The sequence below is a fragment of the Vigna unguiculata genome, chromosome 11, assembly GCF_037176805.1.
Source record: "Vigna unguiculata cultivar grain cowpea cultivar isolate G323 ecotype 2 chromosome 11, ASM3717680v1, whole genome shotgun sequence".
Classification (NCBI taxonomy): domain Eukaryota; kingdom Viridiplantae; phylum Streptophyta; class Magnoliopsida; order Fabales; family Fabaceae; genus Vigna; species Vigna unguiculata.
Window position 1 is genome coordinate 24,280,910 of NC_140802.1, and position 21,721 is coordinate 24,302,630.

The 21,721-nt window shown below is 36.1% G+C and overlaps 1 pseudogene; it reads left to right on the forward strand.

The window, feature by feature from the left end:
• The first annotated feature begins 19,731 nt into the window (after window positions 1–19,731).
• On the forward strand, window positions 19,732–21,371 carry LOC146881628 (uncharacterized; annotated as a pseudogene).
• The last annotated feature ends 350 nt before the right edge of the window (window positions 21,372–21,721 follow it).

The window sequence follows — 21,721 nt, forward strand, 5'->3', positions numbered from 1 at the left end:
CCCCAACAGCTTTGCTCCTCAGACGAACCTCACCTTCTTTTAGGTCTCCGATTTCCACATCTTACTACTTCAGAACCTATCATGCCACATGTAAATTCCATAACTCAACATTGAATGACTATAGGAGTGAAAGAGAACTCTGATAGCTTTCACCATTAGAAGAATGAAAAAACAAATCGATTAACTATGAACACAAATATAAACAAATATTCAGTTCAAGTCAAAGAAACAGAGACAAGATTAAAAAGAAAACAATATATAATAATCTGATTTAATCAATGGAAAAAACAAAACCACATAGCAGAGGACACCCAATTTGTGTCTTTTCAATTCAATCAAAATCCAAAATATACATAGAGCAAAATTGGTTTTTCTATCTACCCACAACACCAATCCATTTTATGATTTGAATGGGTTGTTTACCCTAACCTTAGGAAGCCTCATTACAGGTGAGAAGACATGGTGGTGGTCGCAGGCTGAGAGTTTCGTGACGCAGCGGCAAGGGTGCGAGCTCTAAAAGTCAAGCAACCTACAACGAGCTTAGTGCTTCTAGGGCCGGGCAAATCCAGAGGAGGCACGAGTGGTGATGCTAGGGTTTTAACGTAGTCGTTGGATCGGTGATCCTCTGTATCAGTGCGAGTGGCAGAGAACGAACAAAGGGTGAGTACGAAATGAAGGAAGAATAGGGTTTCCAGTGAGCTTCTTCTTCTCTATGACTAAGCTTTTCTCAGAGCTTATTCTTCTCTGATACATGAGCTTAAAATTTAGAGCGTGAGAATAAACTTGTTTTAATTTTTAATAATTAATTAATTTTAAATATGTATAATAAATTAGGTGGTAACTTATTTACGGATCCTTTATCATTATTTACGGATGCCATCTTTCCAAAAGTTGGAAAAGTTGAGTTCTAACATATCAAATATTTTTTTATGTTATATACGGAATTTTCGGTATGTAACTCAATTTTACAAATCCATAGGTAACATCCGTATGTAATATCTACTTTACATACGGACTTAAATCTGTCTGTACAGATCTGTAGATAAATTACATTTTTCTTGTAGTGACATCCACTCATCTTCAAGGTTGCCATGGCTTCTAGCCTAGCCTTGTAGTGGCATGCTTCTCACATTTTTACGATTCCTTTCCTTTCCATTTTATGTTTTCTTCTTCCTTTAATTGTTCTTGGTTTTCTATGGTTTATGTGTTTTCCATTTCCAATTTGTTTTGAATCAATCCAACATCTTCTTCTCTTGAGCTTTGTGAAAGGAACCTTCACATCTAGAATAATCTTAAAAAGGAACAACATAATCCTTCATCATTTGATATCTAGAGCCTAGGTTATCTTGAATATGGTGTTTTTCATGTGCTAACATTGTCTTGTTGTAGCTATCTTTGTATGGTTCGAATCCACTTCCATTACACACAAAAAACAGTGCTGACAGAAAATTTGACGATTTTAAAACTTAAACTGCACCAGCTCAGCGGTCCAAAAATTACGTTTTGGGTGTCCAAAGAAAGATCTTTGGGTCTAGTTTCCAGAAAAAAAAGAACCAACGCATTTGGAGTTCTGTGGAGAAAGTTATGATCAAATTAGTGAGCAAAGGTCTGATCTGCCAAGAAGACGTGAATCAGCGTTTTTAGGTTTTGTTGTGGCAGTTTGGCTACAGTTTTTGCACCTCTTTAAGCTCCTAAATGTGGTTGGATAATATGTATTTGGATGCTTAGTCTTTGAGCCTCAAATCCATGAGTTTAAATGCATGATAGCTACATGTTTGTGTCTTTGTGTATGTCATGTTAAGTCTTTAAATGTGTCTAACTTTTGCTTGAGTCATATGTCATATGTTAACTTGAAGTTTTCTTACTCTTGTTTTTTCAAGTATTTGAATCTTGCTTTCCCTTTATGTCTTGCTTGATCTATGCTCCATGAAATTGATTTTGGCCTAAAACTTGAGGAAATAAGTGTCCAAGCCACCTAAAACTCTTTCTCACCATTTTATGAAGCTAGTTGTGAAAAGAAGAAAATTTTTACACCAAAATTTGTCAAAAACCCGAGAGCAAACTTGCTCATTGGTGAACTCAAAGTGTGTTTGTTACTAAGTGTTATGCTACTAGTTTTCATGCTTGAGAAATGGGTGATATTGGAAAATTAGTTCAATTCTTTGACTTGGTTATGATCTTTCTTGCTTGAGAAATTGGTTATGAACATTTTGAAGTAAAAACACTCTTGTGTCTCAACCATTTGTGAGAGTTTCCTCCCTAGGGAGTGAATACTTTTAAGCCTTAACTTGCATAGCAAGTGGCGGCACACATCCACTCATCTTCAAGGTTTCCATGGCTTCTAGCCTAGCCTTGTAGTGGGGTGCTTCTCACATTTTTACCATTCCTTTCCTTTCCATTTTATGTTTTCTTCTTCCTTTAATTGTTCTTGGTTTTCTATGGTTTATGTGCTTTCCATTTCCTTTTTGTTTTGAATCAATCCATCATCTTCTTCTCTTGAGCTTTGTGAAAGGAACCTTCACATCTAGATAGCTTGCTATCTTAATGTCCAGTGGGGATTTCACTTAGCTTTCTTAATCAACTCACACCATATTCAATAATCTTAAAAAGGAACAACATAATGAGACTTTACTTTGATTAGGCATAGTAAAATTTGATTGAGACTGTACTTTGATTGGATTTACTATGGATAATCTAAAAGTTCCCACTTCTAATTGAGACTATACTTTGGTTAAAAGTGAGAACGCTAACAAATTAATTGAGACTTTAACTTGATTAATTTGTAAATCTACAACAATAATTAATTGAGCAATAATCTTTAGATAACCGATGATGAATCTATTTAAAAAAAAAACAATGGAATCAATCTATTTTCTTTACAATTGTTTTTATTTCTTTTTATCTTTTAAATTTTATTTCTATCTTTATTGACTAACCATTTTGTATAGATTTTATAAGAACTAACTTGCTAAAAATCAATTCTGTGTTCATTGGGAGATGACTTTGGGTTACTTTACCCTTTCTATTTATTTTGACTACTTTCTTAACAATACTGAAGTTGTTATAGATAAGTAGTATTAATTTGATCAATGACGCTTCTTAGCGGTTTAGTCTGGGTACCCTAGCATGTGTTTGGTAATTGTTATTATTCAGCTAGTCCGACTAGGTGTGGTAAACCAGTCCCCTAACCTTTGTCGATATAGTTATGTCGGTAAAGGATGACAAGTGTTTGTTGTTTTTCGGCTAGGCCGACTAGGTGTGGTACACCAGTCTCGCAGCCTTTAAATGTGATGAACAGTGTTAAGGCTAAAGATGGGAGAAGGTTTGTAGCAGGTGAAGGGGTGTCAGAGGTCTAATCAAAAAGGGTTTTTGCGTCGTCGTTCCTAATACTCATGACCTTTGGTATGTCTTGTGTCGATTGGTATGAGTTGTGACTTTTGGCGAGAAGAAGTTTTGTCGTTCGGAATTCAGGCTTATAAATGTGGATTTCACGAAGGGTTTGCTTTTGTTGGCTCATTTGTGAAGATTTCAAAATCAGAGACTTCCGTGCGTTAGAACTGTCCGACTAGTTCCTTGTTTCTGCCGACATCTTTAAAAAAAAAGGTATGTCTAGTAGTAGTGATATTGTGTCATTGTCTTCTTTAAGTAGTGGGAGTGTGCAGTCTAGAGGGAGTGTAGGTAGGCCTCTTGAGGAGGAAAGTACTAGTCCAGTAGCTGTGGTGGGGAGGATCCCAATGGAGACAGTGCCCGAGGTGAGGGAAGATCCTCTCTAAGAGATAATAGAGAGTAATTGGCCGGCTAAGGCTGGTTATGACTGGGTAGCGGCTGATGTTTGTAACTAGTCGTCATTGTTCTGGTTGTCTCGCCTGCTAAACCCGTGGCTGAACTGTACCCCCGTTATCGCAAAGGGCGTGGATTGTGGTATCGTGTCGTTGGAACGGGTGAGCGCTATTGAGTGCGTCTGTCATGGCCAAGAAGGAGCTGCCAAAATTTTTTTTACATGCATATGTGTCATTTTTCTCAGTTACATGTGAGGTTGCCGCTAGATGATTTTACCATGGGAGTGCTTCGTCAGCTAAACGTGGCGTCTACTCAGCTACATCTGAATAGTTGGGCCTACTTGCAGGCCTTTCGTGTTCTGTGCCAGTCATTGTACCTGTGGCTGTCTCCTCATGCATTTTTATATTTTTATGACACGAGACTCCAACAACCGACTACTTGGCTATCCTTGGTGAGCAGGCCGAGCATTAGCAAACTGGACGTGTTTTCACAATCATTCAAGCACTTCAAGGATGGCTATTTCAAAGTTGTGGTGAAGGAGGGGGGCCAGTCGCATTTTCTTAATGTAGATGGGAGTACAAAATTCCCTTTTATTTGAACAGGTAGCCCTTCTCGGTATAAGGATATGAGTACCGATGAGTTATCGACAGCGGATAGGGAGGTGGTGGAGGTGCTGATAAAGTTTACTGATAAGCTGCCCACTAAGGGCTTAGTTAGGGTTTATAATTCGGTTCATCCAATTATTGATATTGAAGGTATCTATTTATGACTTAAACTGTCTTGTTGTTTCTAAGTTAAACTAACCGAAATTTGGTGTATTCATGCAAGACATATGGCTCAAGCTGGAAAAAAGAACTTGATCCTTTTTCAAGCACTGAGAAAGGAGAAGGTTGTGAAGGCAAAAGCAGTTGGGAATACTGAGGTCCCAAATTTACAAGAGTCGTTGGTTAAGGTGCACATTCATGGCGGCACCAAGAGGAAAGCCGAGTTACCGGCTAGGCCTGGTAAGGGTAAGGATATGCAGAAGGTAAGGGCAACCTTGCTGGGGCAAGGGTCGTCTAGTGGTGCTAAAGGACCGAAATTCGATCTAATAGAGTTGCCACAAACAGCTGTTAGAAAGGACATCGCAATTAACCTATCGAAGATAGTGATTAATTCTATCGACAGCATGGAGTCGGACCACCTGGCGAGGACAATGGTGGAGTTTGGGAGCAAGGCACTAATTTTGAGTCGCCGGGTTGGATCGTTGTATCGTAGGGAGGTCAAAGAGGGGAACCGGGAAAAGTTGGAAGATTTATAGGAAAAGTTGATAAGTTCGCGGAGGAAAGGGTTGCGTGGAAAAAGGAGAGGGAAGGGTGGGAGGAAGAAAAGAAGAGGTTGCAAACCTGGAAGGTTCGCTGTCTGGATTTGGAGACTAAACTTAATGAGAGGATAACGGACCTTGAGGCGGATTATGATGAATTAAACGAAAAATATGAAGGCGTGGAGGTGGAGCTTGAAGATTTGAAAGGCTACATTATTCAAGAGCACATCAACGGGTTTCAGAAAGGGGTGAGGCAGGCGGCCTTCTTTTGCCAAGATATTGATGCGGCTGATCCAAGATTTGACGTGAACAAGGATGTGTTGAGAGCAGCCCCGAGGAGGAGGCAGAGAAGGCAGCAGCGGATGAGGACATGAATGCGGGAGAGGCCATGGAGGGTGATGACAACAAGGTGGCTTAGGACATATGTTGTCTATGATGTTCTATTGACAATGAATTCTAAGTCTATAATAATTCGTACATTATTTTACTTTGCTTTTAATATGATGAATGTTATGGATATATTTATTGTGTGGTTGTTGACGATAGCTTATGTGATAGGAACGCGTTTGTTGGGTAACGTTGTTACGCATGCGATATGTTATGTTAAGTGTGTTCTTCCCTGTAAGAGTAACTTTAATGATTGTGCTAGTGAGAGTACTCGATCAGGGTCGCTTACGTGTGATGAACTTAAACGAATTAACATTAAGTTAAGGGTTTTCGACCCAGGCTGCTTACTTGTGGTAAGGGTGGGGAACTTAAATGAATTAACCATAAGTTAATGGTGTTCGACCCAGGCCGCTTACTTGTGGTAAGGGTGGGGAACTTAAACGAATTAAACTTAAGTTAAGGGTGTTCGACCCAGGGCGCTTACTTGTGGTAAGGGTGGGGAACTTAAACGAATCAACATTAAGTTAAGGATGTTCGACCCAGGCCACTTACTTGTGGTAAGGGTGGGGAACTTAAAGCGAATCAACATTAAGTTAAGGGTGTCCGACTCAGGCCGCTTACTTGTGGTAAGGGTGGGGAACTTAAAGCGAATTAACATTAAGTTAAGGGTGTTGGACCCAGGCCACTTACTTGTGGTAAGGGTGGGGAACTTAAATGAATCAACATTAAGTTAAGGGTGTTCGACCCAGGCCGCTTACTTGTGGTAAGGGTGGGGAACTTAAAAACGTGTTAGAAGCAAGGTGAGGAGTAGTCGTGAGGTTAAGAACCCTTTGTTTATTCATGAAATTTGGGGTGCCTTGTTAAAACCTCCCTGGCCAAAACCCTCCTTAGAGAAAAAAGACCAGGTGAGGGAAAAGAGTACACCCAGGGTTACAAGCATTTGGTACGATACAATACATGTTTTTAACTAAAGTAAAACTTGAGATAGGATACATTCCATGTATTGGGTATTTCTTCCCCTAACAACAGCTCAAGCCTATACGCTTCTCCTCCAACATCTTCACGTATTCAGTATGGGCCGTCCCAATTGCGGAGAACTTGCCGTCCTTCTTTCTTGCACTGTTGGCCATTCTCCAAACTAAGTCTCCCTTTGCGAACGATCTCGGGCATAGGTTCTTTGTTTATTTGGGCTTTTTCTCTTAACTCGGGTAGGAGGTCGAGGTAGGTGGTCATGTTTTGATGATTTTGGACTGGATCGTATAGTTCTCGGCATAGAGATGGTTCACCAATTTCAACGAGTATCATGGCATTTGCGCCGTATACTAGGCTGAATGGAGATTCATTTGTTGCTGATTGAGGGGTACACCTGTATACCCATAGCACTTCCACTAATTAGCAAGTTACATTGGTCTGTGGGTGTTCAACAGAGCTGGTTACATGTTTGATGCCTAGACCAGTATAGAATTTAGCAAGTTCTTTGTCTATAAACTGTCAGCCATTGTCGGTGATGATTGTATGTGGGACGCCATACCGACATATAATATCCTTCCAAACGAATTGTTGGACTTGCTAGGTTGTAATGGTGGCTAAGGGTTTGACCTCTATCCACTTGGTGAAGTAGTCGATGGCTACTATTAAGAACTTTACTTGACCTTTGTCGGGGGAGAAAGAGTCGAGGATGTCCATTCCCCACATTGCGAAGGGCCACGGGATAGTATAGAGTAAAGCTGCTCTTGTTTCTGGTGGATAAGGTTGCCATGTTTCTGGCATGGTATGCATTTTTTGACGAAGTCTTGGCAGTCTACCTCCATGGTCGGTCAGAAGTAACCGGCGCAAAGGATTCTGGTAGTCATGGTGCGTACACCAGAATGATAGTCGCATATGCCTTCGTGTAACTCTTTAAAGATGTACTGTCTTGTTCTGCAGCAACGCATTTGAGAAGTTGTTGGCCATATCCGCGTTTGTACATGTCATCGCTTATCATCGTGTACCTGGCGGCTTAAGTTATCCAAGTCCTGTAAGTGTCAGGTGGAGGGTTACCAGTTTAGAGGTATTAGATGTAGGGAGTTGTCCAATTGTTAGCTTGGTGTTGTGTGATGAAGGATTATCTTGTTCCTTTTTAAGATTATTGAATATGGTGTAAGTTGATTTAGAAAGCTAAGTGAAATCCCCACTGGACATTAAGATAGCAAGCTATCTAGATGTGAAGGTTCCTTTCACAAAGCTCAAGAGAAGAAGATGATGGATTGATTCAAAATGAAAAGAAAATGGAAAGCACATAAACCATAGAAAACCAAGAACAATTAAAGGAAGAAGAAAACATAAAATGGAAAGGAAAGAAATGGTAAGAATGTGAGAAGCACGCCACTACAAGGCTAGGCTAGAAGCCATGGCAACCTTGAAGATGAGTGGATGTGTGCCGCCACTTGCTATGCAAGATAAGGCTTAAAAGTATTCACTCCCTAGGGAGGAAACTCTCACAAATGGTTGAGACACAAGAGTGTTTTTACTTCAAAATGTTCAACCCTTTTACATGTCTAGGAGCACCCCTTATATAGAAGAGTTTAGGGGCCTCTAAGCAAATAAAAGATACCAAAGGATGTCTCTACAAAAACCTAACCCTAGCTTCTAGAAACTAGGTCAAATAAGGTTACAAAAATGAGAGACAAAATAGCTAACTATGGTGTGTGCAAGGCTAATTTCGTTCTAGCACAAAAGGAGACAAAGAATGTGTCTCATATGTCTCCAAAATGTGGCCAAAGTGTGCAAAAAAACAAAGGAGACCAAAGGTACATAGGTACATTTGTTTTATGCCTTTTACTTTATGCTTTATGCCTTTGCTTTACTCTCTCCTCCACATCATTTATGCTCCCCAATCACCATGCGCCACCTAGCATTGCTTACTTACTCCTAATTAACCTACAAAGCAAATAAACATAGATTAGCATGTTGGCTTAAGTCAAGTCAACTATAGTCAACAAGTCAAACCTAGTCAAAGGTCAACAAGTCAACTAAAGTTGATTCAACTAAGTCAACTTAGGGAATGAAAAATAACAAACACAAATGAAAGGGATGAAGGATTAATGAACTTCCTTTCTAAACATGCTTAGTCTTCTTAAGCATGTGCCTTCATCCTTGGTTGGGGTCAATCCTTCATCATCCTCCCCTTCTTGGAGAGAATTTGACCACAAATTCTTTAAGCCTTTGTAGATGGAGCTTGACTTGATTTGGGGGAGGATTTGCGCCTCCCTTTTTTGAGCTCTTGTTCCATCCTTTCTAAGGATATTACTGATGAGTGCGTATTTTTGCCCTCATTCAGTGTTTAATTGTGGGTATTTAATTGAATTTGTGTGTTTAAGGATTGATTTAATTGGGATTTTCTATAATTGGGTTTATTGAGCATGAGATACAAAAACATGTTAAAAATAGCTTTTTAGTTGCATAAATGTTCTTTGGATATTTTGAGGTGTGTTAGTGCAGCTGCAGCTAAGTTGAGCTCATGGAGGTGGAAATAAATTGATTAAAGCTTCATGACACCTTAAAGATAAATCCAAGAATAAGAAATTATCAAAAGCACAAAAATCCAAGCCAAGCATTGAATGAAGACGACAAGAAAAGCTTGAAAAAGTTAAGAAGTTTGGCTAAACCAAGAAGAGTTCATTCTAACCTCAAAATCCATAATGAAATTACAATGGAGCTTTTCTTGTCGTCTTAACTTCTTAACTTCTTAACTTTTTCAAGCTTTTCTTGTCGTCTTCATTCAATGCTTGGCTTGGATTTTTGTGCTTTTGATAATTTCTTATTCTTGGATTTATCTTTAAGGTGTCATGAAGCTTTAATCAATTTATTTCCACCTCCATGAGCTCAACTTAGCTGCAGCTGCACTAACACACCTCAAAATATCCAAAGAACATTTATGCAACTAAAAAGCTATTTTTAACATGTTTTTGTATCTCATGCTCAATAAACCCAATTATAGAAAATCCCAATTAAATCAATCCTTAAACACACAAATTCAATTAAATACCCACAATTAAACACTGAATGAGGGCAAAAATACGCACTCATCATACCCACACACTTATCCTTTTGCACTCCTGGGCAAAATTGAGTAATTTCAAAACTTGTTCTGAGGTATTTTATTTCACATCAACACTGGATCAAAGGAATGAATCTTACTTGAGACAAATCAATCTTCTAGAGATCAAATTATCATGTATATACAAACGGAAAGGTTCTATTTTTCACACATGACTTAATCTTTTGAATTCACAAGACAATCAATTATGAAAGAAAGTACTCAAGTTAAATGTGTATTTTCTCACCAAAATTCTCTCAAGTGTTTTGGCTTGTGTTTTCACTCAAAATACCCATGCAAGTAAACACTCCTAATACTTAACAAGACTCTCATATTCACAAACTTTCAGAAAACATGCTTTCAAAGATCATGAGGACTTTTCACAGGTTATAACAGGGCCAAGGCAAAGGTAGGAAAAATTTTAAGACTCTTGGGTTTTTGAAATAGTAATGTAGGAAGCATAATGGAGCATAATTTCAAAAACAAGTCTTTTTCGTTTATTGCTTTGTTGCTCTCTCTTTTTTTTAGAAAGCAATTATTTCAACACTTTTTCATCAACAATTTTTCCTTTTGCCATTTTTATTAATTTGTGGGTGAGGTACTCACCCACACACTTTATTCCTCAACCATTCCTGAACACAATCCATTAGCTCCTTCTTTCTTCCTAAGGTAGAATATGGTCTTTTTCTTTTCAAGGTTATGCAATAGGCTTAAAACAAGAAAAAGAGGTTTAAAAGCTCAAAGGGGCTACCAATGGATTAATATCAAGGTGGGCTTATTTGGCCAAGTAGCTAAAAACAAGAAATGCCTCAATCATATCAAATCATGCATATTCACCTAAGTTGCAAAACAAAAGAATCAAGCTAAATATTTGAGTGTAAACAAACATGAGCTAGTCACTCAAGATAAAATAGGAATGGCACATGGTGGTCCATCCTTTGCATTAAGGCTCAAGACTCACAAGGTCAAATTCTTTCACAAAAGATTTAATCAAGAAATTCTCAAATCAACTCAATTAGCAAATCATAGAAACAATCCATTCATATCAACATGACTTTTATTTTTCCAGAATTATGATCATCCCAATTACTGAATCAAATCCCAAAATCCAATGTCAATATGTTTTATTGAAAGCAGGAAAATATTTTTTTGGATTTCTTATGAGACATATTGTTTAAAAGTTTCACTTAGTAAAAAGTTAATACTTTCACAATTTTCTCAAAAAGAAATCACAATTTTTTTTCTTTTTAAATGAAAACAAAAACAAAAAATTGAAAAACAAAAAAAAAAAAAAAAATTCTACCTACAGTTTGTTTCCCCCACACTTATAAAAAAAAATGTCCTTCATGGACTTATTTTGGGGAGGAAACGAAAAAAATTTATTACTATTGGCTCAATCTGGCCATATGTCAAAATTTATTTTCTTTAATTTTATAAAGTACAAGTCAGTTTGTACAATTTTATTAAAGAAAACAAAAACACATATTTTTGAAATTTTTTTAATATTTTTAAAATTAAAAACAGAAACAAAAAATAAACAAGCATGCAAATTAACTTTTCTATCAACAATGATTTCAAAAGAATTTGAATCTAAGCTTTTTACCTGTTGTAGCAACCTTTCTTCTTTTTCTGCAGCCATGTCAACAAAGATAACCACTGAAAACTTATTTGCATCATTCACATCAACAAACTTGATGTGTGGAGTGTGTGGCTTCAACTCAACTTGAGCATCATCAGGTGCATTCGGATGGTTAAGCGGATCATCAGTAATCCTCATAATCTCATCTTTTGAGCAAAAATTTTCACCTGGTGTTGTTGACTCTACTACTTCATCATTAACCAAGTCAGTTGCAATAGTAGATGCTTCAGCTGCATCTTCGAATATTGTTGGCTCTTCAACTGCACTTGGTTCCTCCATTGTATTGTTCTCACAACTTTGCTCTTGAAAATGATCATTTGTACTCATATCCTCATCGATGGGTACAACTTTTTCACATTGAGCATCATCAACATATCCATCAGTAGATATGTTTGTGTGAGAACCTTCAATTTCTTCATCAACTTCAGCAACATCCTTAATATGTCCATCAGTAGACATATTACTATGACAATCATTATATCCATCAGTAGATATATCAATGTGATGTGATTCCGCTATTGATTTTTCAGACTGACTCTGCAAGCTTTGTGTGGCGGCATTCATCATCTCTTTCTGATCTGTCTGATTCATCTTCATCATTTTAGTCATCATTTTCATCATATCTTCCAAAGTGACCTTTCTCACTGCATCATTCATTAGCTGACTCAAATATTCAGACATTTGTTCAGCTCTGATGGCCAACTTCAGAAGCACATCTTTGATTTCATGATGAAGTGTATTAAAATCTGGATTTTCAAGAAATCTCTGATGGGGTTGAGGGGTGGTATTAACAGTTACAAGTAATTCTATGAAGTTGTTCTTACTTGCATCCCTCAACATATCAGACAGTATTTGCTTATTTTTGTACCACTCTTGCTCAATATTTCTGCATCGTTGATCAACTCGCAACCTTTCATCCACGGACTCTAATTTCTCTATAACTTCGCCCATTAGTATCATAACTTCCCTGTAAGATGGTCCATTGGTTGCTTCAACTTGTTGTGGTGGTACATATTGTTGCTGAAAACTATTTGGAACATATGGTTGCTGAGGTGGACACTCAGAATATGATTGTTGCTCATATCCCAAAAAAGATGATCTAGGATATAGATCATTAAATTGTCGTAAAGTTAACCCACTTATATCAGGTGCAGAAGTAGGTGTGACAATTTGTTGTTGATAATCATATGAATCACGTGGTTGCTGTGGATAGTAATCATAATTCACTTGAAAATCACACTGTTGATTATTTTCATATGAAAAACTATTTTGCATTTTTGAAAGAGGTTTTCTGAAAAGAAATAAGTTGAAAGCTTGTTGAGTAGACTTCCAGGAAAGAGAGGTGCGTCTCAATGGACAACTTAAGTACCTTGTCTTGCCTTAGCCAAAGTGTTTCCCAACTAGTTTCACAAATTTCCCAACAAAAATCCTCAAACAAAAATGATGATTAAAAAAATAAAATAAAATAAAGTAACTAAAAAAATAACTAAAGAAAATAAAATAAATTTTAGAAAAAAAAAATTTGAGAAAAGAAAATGTTAGTGATAATCAAAAAATAAAAATAAAAATAAAATCAAAAGAATAAAAATAAAAATAAGAACTAAAATGATAAAAATTCTAACCGTGTTCCCCGGCAACGGCGCCAAATTTGATAACGCTGTCGTTAGGCGATCAAATTAATACTACTAAACTATAGCAACTTCAGTATTGCTAAGATAGTAGTCAAGAAAATAGAAAGGGTAAAGTAACCCTAAGTCGTCTCCCAACGAACACGGAATTGATTTTTAACAAATTAGTTCTTATAAAACTATACAAATGAGTTAGTCAAATAAAATAAAAAATATAGGGGATTAATATAAACAAAGATAGAAATAAAGTTTAAAAGATAAAAAGAAATAAAAACAATAGTAAAGAAAATAGATTGATTCCATTGCCTTTTCAAAATAGATTCATCATCGGTTATCTAAAGATTATTGCTCAATCAATTATTGTTGTAGATTTGCAAATTAATCAATGTAAAGTCTCAATTAATTTGTTAGCGTTCTCACTTTTAACCAAAGTACAGTCTCAATTAAAAGTGAGAGCTTTTAGATTATCCATAGTAAATTCAATCAAAGTACAGTCTCAATCAAATTTTACTATGCTTAATCATGTCTATTCTTTTATCTCCTCACCAAATAAAAAGCTTAATTAATCAAAGTAAAGTCTCGATTAATTTTCATTAGAGTAAATACCTTTAATCAAAGTAAAGTCTCAATTATTGGTAAAAACTCATTTAATCACATGAAAGTTTCTAAATAAAATCAAAGTAAAGTCTCAATTCAATTTAAAAACCCTTGAACTCATATGATCAACATGCATATAGATTTTAAATCATTACTTTTTACGTGATTCAAAGATAAAAGACATAGATGAATTAAAACCTCAACAATAATAAAAAGAACAAAGAAATTAATTCATTCTAACCTCAAAATCCATAATGAAATTACAATGGAATCAACCCAAGAAGTTTAGAACTCCATGAATGCAAAATAAAGAGAGAAGAAGAGAGAGAAAGAAATTAGGTCCCCCTAAGGGTTCCTAAATTCCGAAGTGCCGAGCTTGTTCTTTCTGCTTCTCCCTTGGTCTCTTTTTATAGGAATTGGACTAGGCTTTTATGTTGCTAAAATCTCTCAAATATCTTTTAAAATAAAGATAAAGATAAATATTTAAAAATATTTGGAGAGATATAGACTATTTGACAAATATAATTGGTTGATAATATCAATATCTAATATAATTAAATTAATTAATTAATTAAAGATATATGATAAATTATCTCCAATTAGTATTTGTATTAATTTTCCAAATCAACCTTTTGCAATCTCCTTAAATTATCTTCTAAATAATCCAATATCTTCAAGATATTTTTGTTTGTTGTAGAACTAAAAAGATTCAAGAAGATCTTGTCATATTTAAAAAGATTTGGTAGTTATTATCTTTTAATATTTTATGATATAATTAAATAAGATAATTATTTAAAAATATCAAATAAAATATCTAAAGATATATTTTCCCAAATTATCTTCTATCATAAAGATAAAGAAAACTGCAAGGTCCAATTTTTCTTTCCTCTCTTCTTGGTTTAGCCAAACTTCTTAACTTTTTCAAGCTTTTCTTGTCGTCTTCATTCAATGCTTGGCTTGGATTTTTGTGCTTTTGATAATTTCTTATTCTTGGATTTATCTTTAAGGTGTCATGAAGCTTTAATCAATTTATTTCCACCTCCATGAGCTCAACTTAGCTGCAGCTGCACTAACACACCTCAAAATATCCAAAGAACATTTATGCAACTAAAAAGCTATTTTTAACATGTTTTTGTATCTCATGCTCAATAAACCCAATTATAGAAAATCCCAATTAAATCAATCCTTAAACACACAAATTCAATTAAATACCCACAATTAAACACTGAATGAGGGCAAAAATACGCACTCATCAATTACCCTTAGCTTTGGTTAGGCCATCTTTATTTTCTAGACTACTCTTCCTCTCTTGCTTATGCTTTGGGCCTTCCTTTTTGGCTTGGGAAGAGAAGGAAGAGTGATGCACATCTTGCTTTGGAAGAATTTTTTTGTAGGCAAGTAAAACCTTGGTGAAAGCTTGCCCCTTTTCTTTTTCTTCTTTATCTTTTCTTATTATATTTCTATCCTTATTAACTTCTTGAGGTGATAGAGGTAGTAAAGTTGTCTTTTTCCCATTTTTGAAGAAAATGTATTGGTTGGTATAGCCATCATGTAAAGTTTGTTTATCAAATTGCCATGGCCTACCTAGTAAGATATGTGTGACTTCCATGGGAACAACATCACATAGCACCTCATCTTTGTAGCTTCCTAGAGAAGTTAATTAGGACTTGTTTATTGACATCTATTTCTCCCTCTTTACTTATCCAAGCAAGCTTGTAGGGCTTAGCATGAGGAATGGTCTCTAAGCTAAGCTTTTCCACCAACCTTGTGCTAGCTACATTGGTACTACTTTCTCCATCAATAATTAGAGAGCAAACCCATTTGTTAATTTTGCATCTAGATTGAAAAATGTTTTCTCTTTGAGTTGGCTCAAGCTCACTTTGATCTTGACCTATCATGTGCCTTAATAACATAGGGTCTTTCTCAAAAATTTTAGTTTTATTAGAGGAAGAAGATTCTTTTGAAAGAGAATGTGGAGATGAGTGTTCACTTTCAACATCATTAATCTTCTTTAAGATCATGGTCCTCTTGGTTGGGCAATTTAAAGCAATGTGATTATAACCCGGACATTTAAAACATTTAATGGAACTTGATCTTGAAGAAGTGGAATGGTGAATGTGATCACTTGGAGACTTACTTTTGCTTGGTGGTTCTTGATGAGAGTTAGAAGGGAACTTATCATGTTTCTTTTTATCCTTTCCCTTCCATGAGTGACTAAAGTAGTGGTTGGGTGAGTAACTCTTCTTTACCCTTCTTTTTCTTTTCAATTGAATTTCAATCCCAAGGGCAAGTGTGAAAACATTTTCAAGAGTGGAGTACTCATACAACTCTACTTGGTCTTTTATGTCTCTCCTAAGACCACTCACAAATCTTTTTATTTTCTCTTTGTTAGTTTCTTTTATTTCAACCCTACGCATTTGAGACTCTAATTCTTTAAAGTATTCACTCACACTCATAGGACCTTGGTGAAGCCTTTGGAGCTTTATAATAAGTTCCTTCCTATAGGAGGGAGGAACAAATATAGCACGCATAAGAGTTTTAATGTCCATCCAAGAAGCCGCGGGTGGCCCTTGGTCATAATTCTTACAAACTTTATGCGACCAAGTATTGGCATACTCCAAAAATCCTAAAACTACTAGATCAACTTGTGCTTGATCCTTTACATGATTTTCAATGAAAATTTGATCAACTTTAGCTTCCCAATCAAGGAAGATTTTGGGATCACTTCCACCATAGAACTTAGGAATCTTTGGAGTTTGCTTCTCTTATGATGGGTTGCGCCTAGAATGCCCTCTTTTCCAAGGATCTCTTTTTTTCTCCCTAGCTTCAAGCCTTTGAATGTGCTCTTGGATTCTTAGGTCACTTTGCTCCTTGTCTTTTCTCAATTGTTCAAAGGCCTCCTTCCTAGACAACTCCAAATCCCCGAAGCAATCTCATCAATGTATTGTTTTTGTTTGGTATAAGTGCATTTGATGAACTTGCCATGATTCCTACAACAAAAACACTCAAATCCGAGACAAAATAAATGGATTAGAGGTTAGACAACATGAAAATTGAGACCAAATCCAACCCAAATTGTAACCCAAGTGTTCAGATGACTCTCCCAAAGTAACAAGGCAAGGCTAGCATTCAAAATCCACCAAAGGAGTGAAGCAAACACTTTTAAAAACTTGTTCAAAACCTTTCAAATGCAAGACAAGTGATTCGGCCAACACATCCCAAGAATTTCAAGAAAACAAAAACTACTAAGACACAACAAAGAACACCTAGTGACAAGCAAGAAAAGCACAAAAACAAGAAAGTTTAACTTCTAAGGAAATTTTGTTTTAAAGACAAAACTTGAACAAGACTAAAGCAATGAAAAACACTTTTAAAGACTCTATGGAAAGCATTTGAACAAGCCAAGATTATACCTAAAATTATGCATAGACTAAGAAAGATCATAACCAAGTTAAAGCATGGAACTAATTTGCCAATATCACCCAAAATCCAAGTATAAAATTTGGTAGTATAACACCTAGTAAAAATGGCCAAATGGATTCACCAAGCAACACATTAGCTCTAGGCCAAACTGTTTTTGGTCATGAAAATAATTTTTCTTTTCAAAACTAGGTACTTAAGATGATGAGAAGGATATTTAAGGGTGTCTTGAACACTTAGTTCCTTAAAAATTAGGTCAAAATCAATTTCATGGAGCATGCTACAACAGAAGGCATAGATCTCATGCAATAGCTCAAATACTTAGAAACAAGAATAAGAAAACTCAAAGAAGCATATGACATATGACTCAAGCAAAAGTTAGACACATTTAAAGACTCAACATGACATACACAAAGACACAAACATGTAGCTATCATGCATTTAAACTCATGGATTTGAGGCTCAAAGACTAAGCATCCAAAGACATGTTATCCAACCACATTTTGGAGTACGAAGAGTAACAAAAACAGTAGACAAAACTGCCCAACATAACCTGAAAAACGTTGATTCGTGGTGATCTCAGCAGCTCTGCCCTTTGCTCACTATTTCAACCATAGCTCTCTCCACAAAACTCCAAATGCATTGGTTCTCTTTTTGTTAGAAACTAGACTAATAGAGCTTTCTTTTGACATCAAGAACGTAATTTTTGGATCACTGTGCAGGTGCAGTTTAATCTTTTAAAATTGTGAACAGTTTTTGCCAACATTGTTTTTGTGTGCAATGGAAGTGGATTTGAATCATACAACGATAGCTACAACAAGACAAGGTTAGCACATGAAAAACACCATATTCAAGACAACCTAGGCTCTAGATACCAAATGATGAAGGATTATCTTGTTCCTTTTTAAGATTATTGAATATGGTGTGATTTGATTAAGAAAGCTAAGTGAAATCCCCATTGGACATTAAGATAGCAAGTTATCTAGATGTGAAGGTTCCTTTCACAAAGCTCAAGACAAGAAGATGATGAATTGATTCAAAATTAAAAGGAAATGGAAAGCACACAAATCATAGAAAACCAAGAGCAATTAAAGAAGAAGAAAACATAAAATGGAAAGGAAGGAAATGGTAAAAATGTGAGAAGCACGCCACTACAAGGCTAGGCTAGAAGCCATGGCAACCTTGAAGATGAGTGGATGTGTACCGCCACTTGCTATGCAAGATAAGGCTTAAAAGTATTCACTCCCAAGGGAGGAAATTCTCACAAATGGTTGAGACACAAGAGTGTTTTTACTTCAAAATGTTCAACCCTTTTACATTTCTAGGAGCACCCCTTATATAGAAGAATTTAGGGGCCTTTAAGAAAATAAAAGATACCTAAGGATGTCTCTACAAAAACCTAACCCTAGCTTCTAGAAACTAGGTCAAATAAGGTTACAAAAAATGAGAGACAAAAGAGCGAACTATGGTGTGTGCAAGGCTAATTTCGTTCTAGCACAAAAGGAGACAAAGAATGTGTCTCATATGTCTCCAAAAAGTGGCCAAAGTGTGCTAAATTCCATTGTGTTTCCTTGAGTTTCATAATCTTCTTTTGATTCCTTTAAGTTTCCTTCTCTTTTGTTTCTATTAAAATGCAAATGATCAAGCATAGTGTGGTGGTGATTCTAATTTGTGATGGAAACTAGCTGCTGTAAGAGCTATAAAAAAAGAAAGAAAAAGAGCACAAAAAGAATACAAGCAAGTGCCAAAAATAATCAAAAGAAAAGATCAAAAGAAAGTGGCAAAAGAAGTACACTAGAATCACTACCATCACTTGAGTTTGAGAGCATTTTTCTGTTGCATTTTATAGTTGTTCCAGTTCTGTCTGTTTGCACACTTTTTGTATTTGTTATATCACAAACAATTGGCTATTGCAAATCCAGATCTGATTTTTTCCTCTTGTAGCTAAAACATAGACGAAAAAAGAAAACAAAAATCATTGAAAAATGTTGAGAAATGAAAAAATGATAAATCGTTGAAGTAGAGGCTGAATTTAACGTTTTTGGACTGGTAGTGGCTGAAAATTCAAATTCTGTGCAGATTTCTAGCTTGTTTTTGGTTGTTTTTAATCCATTCTAGTGCCATTCTTTAGGTAGTTCATTTGAGTGCTTAATTTGTTTCTTTGCCTTATTTCTTGTTTGTCTTTATTTATTAAATCTTTGAGTATGTTTCATCTATATCCCACTTGAGTTTAGCTCTTCTTTCATTTAAGCTTTTCTTGATTTTCCTTATTGGCTTCTTTAGTTTGGTGTTACATTCTTGGTGGAAGATTTCTTTAGAGGTAACATCCTAGGAGGTGGAAACCAAAGTGGAACTCCAAGCTACAAGTGAAGTTCACAAAGGAGAAAATTCAAAGCAAACACTTGAGTGAGACAAAAGAAGAAAGAAAAGAGTGGAGTGAAACACTTGTTCAAGTTTTCTTTCTTCTATCTCTTTGGACTAATTAAGTGTCTTGGGGGAGCCTTAGGTGTTCTCTCATCTCTTAATTAGAACCTTCTTAAATAGTAAAAGCGCTTGTAGACGGTGAGTGTGTCTTGCAACATCAAGCCTCACCAAAGTAGGTCGCATAGTTAGACTCCAATTTTTTGTTTTTGTTGCTTAATTGTTAGTGTGTGTCTAATTCTATTTTAGAAGTTTTGTGCAATATTCTTTGAATTACATTGGCAAGGAAAGACTTGGTAAGTAAGCAATCCAAGTGATTCACCTCTCTTTCCTGGAAGATAATTCAAGAAGTTTGCTATTTACTTCTTCTTTAGAAATTCTTAGTTAGCTTTTAGTAATCATGGCTAGCCAACCCTCCCTACATAGTGCAAGTGATTATGAGGATTCAATTCATAGTTTAAAACATGTTTCTCAACAACTCAAATCACTTGAACTATGGAGACAACAAGAGGCAATTTACAAAGAGATGGCCAAATTGCTCTCTTGGAGGAACAAATCAAAGCTTTAAAGAAAAGAGATGAGAAAATCCAAAATAAGCTAAAAAGTACGAGTAATTCTAGCAAAGGGTCTAGAAGTGGAGCTTCAATATATGGGGAAGAGGAAGGATTAAGATTAGGAGAATATTATCAACAACCTTCCCACATTAGGAGGCAAAGAAAAGACCCTACTCCTAGAGAAGTTAAAGTAGACTTGCCTCACTTTCAAGGCAAGGATGATGTTGAAGCTTATTTGGATTGGGAGATGAAGGTTGAGCAACTCTTTGCTTGCCATCAAGTTAGTGAAGAAAGGAAAGTGCCTCTTGCTACCCTAAGCTTTCAAGGGTATGCTATGTATTGGTGGACTTCTATAGTCCAAGAGAGGCCAAGAAGTAATGGACCTTCAATTGAATATTGGAATGATCTTAAGTCAGCCCTTAGGAGGAGACACATTCCCTCCTACTACAATAGGGAGCTCATGAACAAGCTCCAAAGACTCCAACAAAGAAATATGTTTGTGGAAGAATATAGACAGAAAATGGAGTTACTTATGATGATGGCGAGAATAATTGAGGAAGAGTCCATTACCATTTTTAAATTCTTAAGTGGCTTAAACCTTGATATAAGAGATAGAGTTGAGCTTCTACCTTACCAAGATTTGAATGATTTGGTGCAAATATGCATTAAGGTAGAACAACAAAATTTGAGAAAATCTTTTTCAAAAAGAAATCAAGCTCAAACTAACTCTTATGTTAAGAAAGATTTTAAGAAAGAAGAGAAAAAGGAGGAGCCACCTAAGAATCTAGGAAAGGGAAAGAGGGGAGTGCATCATCACACACTCGCACAAGTGAAATCAAATGCTTCAAATGTCTTGGTAGAGGTCACATAGCATCTCAATGCCCCACCAAAGGACCATGATTCTTAGGGGTGTTGATAGATATAACAGCCAGGATGAAAATGAAAGTGAGAGTGGAAGTGAGGAATCCAACGAGTCTAATATAGAAGATGCTCACCCTTGTGATGGGGACCTTTTAATGGTTAGAAGGATCCTTAACAATCAACCTAGTCCACAAGAACTAACACAAAGAGAGAACATATTTCACACAAGGTGTAAAATTTTGGAAAACACTTGTTCTCTAATTGTGGATAGTGGCTCGTGTTGTAACTGCTGCAGTACTAGGTTGGTTGACAAGTTGTCTTTGACTGTCTTACCTCATCCAAAACCTTACAAACTTCATTGGCTTAATGAAGATGGGGATTTGGCAGTCAATCATCAAGTAAAGGTCAAGTTTTCCATAGGGAAATATGAAGATAGTGTGCTATGTGATGTAGTACCTATGGAAGCTTGTCATATCTTATTGGGGAGACCTTGGCAATTTGATAAGAAAATAATGCACAATGGTCTCACCAATGAGATTACCTTTACTCACAAGGCTAAAAAGTTTGTTTTCATCCTCTTTTGCCATCACAAGTGGCTGAGGATCAACTTCAAATGAAGAACAAAAGAGAAAAAGAGAAAGATGAGGACATTCAAAATGAGAACATTTTAACCATGTCCGCAAAAAGTCCAAAAGCTAAATAAAGATGAATCTGAGGCGGGAGAGATTGTTCTTCCTTCTCCCAAGGTCATTTAAAATGAGAACATTTTAACCATGAAATCTTTAAATCAAGTTCTCAATGTTGAATAACCTTCATGCCTCCTGCTGTGTAAAGGAACACTCACATGTACTACCACAACTCTTGAGCTTAAGAATCTACCTCCTAAAATTGAAAATCTTTTGAAAGAGTTTGAGGATATATTCCCTAAGGAAGGGCCTATTGGGCTTCCTCCCTTTAGAGGAATTGAACATCAAATAGATTTAGTGCCTGGGGCTAGTCTACCAAATAGACCAGCCTATAGGACAAATCCTCAAGAAACAAAAGAGATAGAGT